Source organism: Notothenia rossii (assembly GCF_949606895.1).
Source record: "Notothenia rossii genome assembly, chromosome: 8".
NCBI classification, from domain to species: domain Eukaryota; kingdom Metazoa; phylum Chordata; class Actinopteri; order Perciformes; family Nototheniidae; genus Notothenia; species Notothenia rossii.
In genome coordinates this window covers 50,506,093-50,513,371 of record NC_136906.1, presented here as the reverse complement: position 1 = coordinate 50,513,371, position 7,279 = coordinate 50,506,093, and positions in this window count along the sequence as shown.

The window sequence follows — 7,279 nt, the reverse complement described above, 5'->3', positions numbered from 1 at the left end:
CATCCGAATTAGTATTTCCTTGCTTTTTACGTTTATTCCTCCTCACTATATCCCATTCTCCATTTCCATAACTCCCGCCTACTCCCTCCATGTCTCCTCCTAACTCGCTTCCTGCCCCGTCACTTCCCTCTGCCATCTCTCATCCAGTCACAGTCCAGTGTTGCCACCTGCCCTGCTCCAAATGTTTTCAACTCAATACAACTGAACACCTCCTGGATCACATGATCCACTCGAGGTCCTGTTACGCTTTACCTGGAATGGGAGGGGTGAACAGAGGGGTATTCCAACTCTGTCTCATGGCATTTCGTGTTCACCAACACGATTTTTAATCTATTGATTCGTGTTCACCAACACGATTTTCCCCTTTTTTTCGTGTTGCACAGATCGATTTTAAAAGCAATGTATTTCTATTGGTAGTCTCACGGCATTACGTGTTATAGGAAGACCGGAAGCTGTGTGGTTCATAAAAACATGTTCTTACTCAATATCAAGCCACAATTATTGCTTTTATTTTAAATCGTATAATTTCGGACTTTTGCTGCCGTCTGTGAGGAAAATAAATGGGGCTCAGAGCCTCAGAATACTGAAATCTGTATTTTTTAAATCTTTTTTTCCTTCTAATTTGTTATTCTTTTCAAAATAACACACTGTTATTTACTCACCAATAACACACAATTATCTTTGTTTTTATTTATTTGTTTAGTTCCATAATCTCTGGCTTTTTTGGCGTCCGTCAGGAACTGAATTTCAAAATAAAAATAACCGGAAACACAGACGTAGGCATTCCGAGCGATTACCCAAGATCCTCAGCTATGATTTAAACTCGCCGATTGGATGTTTTAGCCGCAATGCATGTTGGGATTTGGTGTTTATACGATATGAAATCGGAAAAACATTTTTAAAAGAATAAAATAATATTTAATTCATAGTGTTGTTGCTTTTCTCTTTGAAAGTCATCACATAACGGCATTGTAATACACGGTTCGGCTGCATTACATATTACAGATCTGCCGTAGTTCTCTATTTATAGAGCCCTGATGAGAAGACCTTTGGAAAAACTGGAAGAAATGCCGCCAAAACTGAATACTTGACGTGGATCATAAATATATCAACAATTAAACAACATCTTCAATTTCTCTTCACACAATACGTCTCCTTGCAGTATCATTAGTAATTCGGCTGACTTTTACATTTGATCTAATTCTTAGATAGGTTATATTTACACCATAACGGTGCACAGCTGATATAAAAGGTCTTGTAGTTTTTAAAGATATTACTGATTTTCTTTGAATATAAGAATGTAAATACTGAGTCTGAAATAGTATAGCAATATGCTGTAAAATGATGTGAAAATATGAATAAAACTACACATCTTCAGATGTTGTACATACATAAGTGTCCTACACTAATAATACAAAGTTATTATGGCTGTGTGTACCTTGTGTGCACCGCCTAGTGGTTAAAGCACGTTATTGAGTTATTGTTTTTATGTGTTATATTTGATTAAAAAAATATTAAGAGTACATACTTTCAGAGGGGGAAAGTAGAAGGTCAATGATAGCAATATAGAATATAAAAAATCAAGAAGATACTCTAAGTGATCTCTACAATAAAACAGTTTAGTGCAGGATGTACAAAGATATTAATATGAGGAGGTGCAAAACTGAAAAACGAATTAACCTTTATTTAAAAATTAAATAATACTTAGATTAAAGTCTTCTTTTAAATAAGAAAAAAGCTTTGGGGGTATCTACAGATATATATTAAGCCTGACAAAGTACTTAACGTCTAATATATTGCTTTCCTGCAATGTTGACTATGTTGAAGCACTTATTTTAACTGATATTATACATATTAATTATACTTTTATGTATGTAGATACAGTAGTATAAGAAATGTGCAGAATATGACAGTTTAATGGTGGAGGTACACACATATTGATAGATGTCTTGTAATGCGCAGTTGAGGAACCTGTGACCCAAGATTTTCATTCATTGCATACACCGTAGTTGTGTATATGATATGTCAATAACCTTTGAAAATCTTGAAAGGGATGTGCAAAATAGCCATTATACAGTCTTTAATTAACTATTAGTAGAGAATAACGAGTAATGAATATACTTTATTACTCGTTTCCATTCATGTCAATTGCAGATACATGTTTAGTCTTCTCAAGCACCAACTATCAAATATCTCTCCTGATTGTTGGCACTTGACAATCACCTTCCCTGAATTTTACTCAGATGTAACTAAAGTCTGCTTTAAGGGTTGTTTATATTTCACATCATTAATCAGAATCTGCAAAGTAACTAAAATAAATGTAGTGGAGTAAAAATACCAGGTTAACCTCTGTATTGTAGTGGAGTAGAATTACAAAGTAACAATGAGCTGTCATGTGGGTATATATTACAGTTTTTTTCGATTGCTAACACACTAAAATTATACATAAAGCACAATTATTTTAACTGACACTCAAAGAGCAAAACATTGGCTAAAATCTCCAAAACTCTAAACACATTTTCAGCTTTTCACACAATTTGCAAATCAACATGGCACTTTTTGCAAACCACTGCAAACGTTTCTCCACGTAAGACACAGGAATCTGACATAAAGTCACGTGTTAGCAGGTTTAAAACACTGATATTCAAAATGCCTCACCCATGGACCAATGATCAAGAAACACGTTCCACCTGACCAAACACCTGATAGCATAATTGTTGGCTCATCAATCAGGATGTTAGTACTATAAAAAGACCACAGGTGAGTACTTTCTTACAGCATCAATGGAAGCCAACATGGAAGCATGAGCAAGAGGAGGAGGAAGAGCTGGGCTGAGAGTGAGAGGAGGAGGAAGAATGAGAGGTAGAGGTAGAGCTGAAGGGAGAGGACGTGGACAAATAAGAGTACTCTCTAATGAAATGAAATGTTATCAACCATGGTTTGACGATGAGAGAGGCTGGACAGAGGGTTCAGCCTAATCTAAGCCGATGTACTGTTGCCTCTGTAATCCGGACACTTAGACTTAAAAACAGGTTAGTTACCAGTTTTTAGCTGAGCTCTGCAATATTCATGATATATCAGTGCTTATATCTGTTGTGTGAAATGTATTTACTTCATTACTGTAATTGAATTGTTGGCATGTTGCATACTATAACTGTACAAAAATCCTGCACAATGTACTGTGGTAAACTTACTTTTATGCAACACAGACACTGACCAACAACTATATCTTTGTTGTTTATCTGAAGGACTGAGAAACAAAGAGCTGGTGGAAGGCTATGGTTTTTCAATGAGGCACAGGTAGCAGCAGTTACAAACTGGGTTTTGGCAAACAATGCCATCACACTTAGAAAGATCCGAAGCATAGTAACTATGTGCTGAGATGCATGATGCACAATGTTATTTTTGAAAATAGGATTTTTTTCAACAACTCATTTGTATTTCTTCATTTTACTGTATTTCTGTATACTCAAGCAATCTTTCTCTGCAGAACCCTCTATGTAAAGAGCATAGCCCATCAAAGATGAAAGTGCTTTAGATTATGCTCAGCAGTGTGTAGTTGGGTGGTCAAACAATCTAGTATTATGAATGAAGTGTGTTATATTTGGTGCAAAAGTTTACATTTGGTAAGTGTTTATGTAGTTTTGAGTGCAGTTCTTCATTTAGCAGGAGAAATTAGGTGTTTTGCACTTTGGGTGTGTGGTTTTGTGAATTGTGTTTAGTGTTCTGAGAAACTGAGCAATTAAAAAAAAAAGTGTGTTAGCAATCAAGAAAAACTGTAATGCTGCGCATTATGGACACAAGCGATTTTTACCCATTAATGAATTCTATGTTTTACATTTGATAACACCAATGTCATGGCAACTTCTAATTGTGGGAAAAACGAAAAGGTTCAGTAGAGAAGTCCCATCGAACATTTTGCAAAACACAATAGCCAGCATGTGTAGTTCTGGGGGGGGGGGGGGGGGGGGGGGGGGGCGTTCGATTCCAGTTTTGGATAGTCTGGCGTGGTTTCGTTCCATTTCAAACAGCTGTTTGACGCTAGGCTAACCTTGGCGCACTGCCACTCCAACATCCAATCCCAGAGCTTGAAGATTAATCACGGGGACTGTAGTCCTAAACGATAACTGGGGATTATGGGTAGTGTAGTGTCTTCGGCCATCCTAAACTCCTTGAGGCCTACGTCTGTTTTCAGTTATTTTTATTTTGAAATTCAGTACCTGACGGACGTAAAAAAAATCACGAGATTATGGAAATAAACCAATAAATAAAAACAAGGATAATTATGTGTTATTGGTGAGTAAATAACAGTTTGTTATTTGAAAAGAATAAAAAATGTGAATAAAAAAAATATTTTAAAAATACAGATTTCAGTATCCTGGCAGATGGCAACAAAAGTCAGAAATTATACGATTTAAAATAAAAGCAATAATTGTGGCTTGATATTGAGTAAGAACATGTTTTTATGAACCACACAGCTTCCGGTCTTCCTATAACACGTAATGCCGTGAGACTACGACGGAGCCCCTAAAGGGACATGAAAAAAAAAAAAAAAAAACAGAGAGAGAAAAAAAAAAGTCAGGATAACGGGTTAGTATCTCGTGCGCACGAGATACTGTTATTTTTTTGGGGAGAAAGTTACCGGTGCGCCAAGGAGGAAGTGAAGCGCACAGGACACAACCATTTCCGCCACTGGCTCTGTGTGTGTGTTCTGAGTGTTTGTTTCCCTATAAAAAAGCTGCGGGGGAAGCAGGTACTCTGCGAGTCACGGACATTAATTCATAGATCAAAGCAGACTGGTTTACAGACTCTGCTGTTTTGCCAATCCGGTGCTTAAACCAATAGCTCTACACCCCTGGCCGAAATGTCCATAAAATTAAGTCTGACTTCAAAATATAGTCTATCTCAAATAATGTATGCTCTGTCATTTCCCCACGTAAACATAACAGTCTGCAATGAAATGATTGTCTAATTTGTGTTCCACTTCCTCCTTGGTGCATCGGTAACTTTCTCAAAAAAAATTAAGTCAGGAAAACGGATTTGTTTCTCGTGCGCACGAGAAACGAATCCGTTTTCCTGACTTTATTTTTTTTCTCTCTCCATTTTTTTTTTTTTCCATGTCCCTTTAGGGGCTCCGTAGACTACCAATAGAAATACATTGATTTTAAAATCGTGCTGTGCAACACGAAAAAAAGGGGAAAATCGTGTTGGTGAACAATGAATGCCATGAGACTGGTTTGGGTATTCAGTTGGTTGCGAACTGCAACCTCACCACTGGATGCAACTTAATCCTACATACTAGTCATTAGGGCCCGAGGGACCCAAAGGCGTCCTAGCACGAAGTGCGAGGAACCTATTGTTATCAAAGGAATTATTATTATTCTGCTCCGGGAACCCATTTTTTAGGGCCTTAGGACGCTTCAATGTATAATTTTGCACGGACGCCAGGACCGGTGAAAAATGTGACATTCTGGTGTCAATAGGTTCAAATTGTCCAACATGCTCGCTACTGCCACCTATATGTAAATCATTTACATAGTCGCACCTTAAATCAGTTTGACCTGAAATATTCCACACTTATCCGGGTGGACCTGCTCTACATATGGTCCTCTTGAACTTCTAAGCTCCGCCTACTTGTTCAAAACACTGAAATATTCACTTAAATTTAAATGTTTTGTTTTTCGACACCAAACTTAGTATACAGCATCGGTGGAGGCTCACACAGATTACCCTAGGAAATGAGCATGTTCAGTCGATAAATATGGCCGCTATTAATCAAAACGTATTTGCAAAAAGGCGGGGCTTAGAAAGAAATGCTCATAACTCAGCAACAATGTATCCAAATATCAGGTGTTTTGGTTCACAGGCTCTGTCTGTCTTGGGAATAGGCACACCAAAGCATTTTAATGTTGGACTCTAGGGGGCGCCAAAAACACCACAAATGTATAACTCCATACTCTGGTGGTGAGTATGAATGGAGGCTGGAGTCACACGAGGATGATAACGCAAACGGACCGAAATCGATATAAAAAAAGTATTCCGTCCACACGCAACAGGCACCAGAAACGTGTCCGTTCACACGAGACCGCTCGAAAGCGCTGGAGACGCTGTAGTACATATGCCGGGCCTGTAAGTGTTGCTGTACTCCTGCCACGAAAGCAGTGAAGAAGACTTCCCGCGCATGGTTGCCATGGTTGCCCTTCTGTTTATTGTCCGCTGTGGACGCTCTGGCTCTTTTTCTCCCTCCCCGAGGCAAGCGTTTGCTCCTGCTGTACATCTCTCCGGTAGTCCACCAGCAGATGAGAAACACCCACCTCTCCGCCTCTTCCAAGGGACGAAGGGACCGTGCGGCAGCGTTTCAGTTAGATTTTTTTCCGCTGGTCAACATGTCCGTTAAAAATAAAATAAAATGTGTGCTTCAGATGAGGAGGTGAGGCCCCCTCATAACTGCATGAACCCGTATGGCACAATACAACTCAGACTGGCTTACCTGCACGTCAATCAAGTGGCAAATGCCATAGTAAGGATGGATGATAGGCTAACTTAAAAAAAAATATATATATATATGTATATATCTTTTCCTTATTTTTTTTTCAATGCCATGCGATCCACCCACACTACCTCTGCGATCGCGATCGACGTATTGGGCACCTCTGGTCTATATGATAGAGAACTGTAGCGGATATGACTGTTATCGTGCTCGTGTGGCTGGGGCCTGAGATGTAAAGTGTTGCAACAAATGACGAACGTGGGCGTGGCCTATAAAACATGTATTGTGATGTGCTAAAATGAGCTTTGGACGCAAAACTTGGGACACACGTCAGTGCCCACGACTTTTTTGAGAATGTTTTCGTAATTTTGGTAAAAACAACTCAGTAGCGCCCCCTATTGTGTGGTAGTCACATATAGTTTCTCCGAACTTCACGAATCTTGGCACAGACATTCCTCATGGAATTGCAGACATATTTATAATTGGCTTCCATTAGCCCCGCTCTCCAGAAAGTCGGCCATTTTTTTTAAATTAATTTTTTTCATGCCTTTTATGCACATTTTTGCGAACTGTATGTAGAATGTACAATTTTTGACGATTTACATGTCACAAATTACTCAAAACTACTCGCATATGGTTTTTCCGATATTCACGAAACACTGCATAAACATTGCTCTTATGATTGTGGACATATTTCAAATTGGCTTCCATTAGCCAATTAGGTTTAGCCAATTAGGTTTTCATGCATTTGAAGCACATATTTGCGAACTCCTTCTAGGGAAATGATCG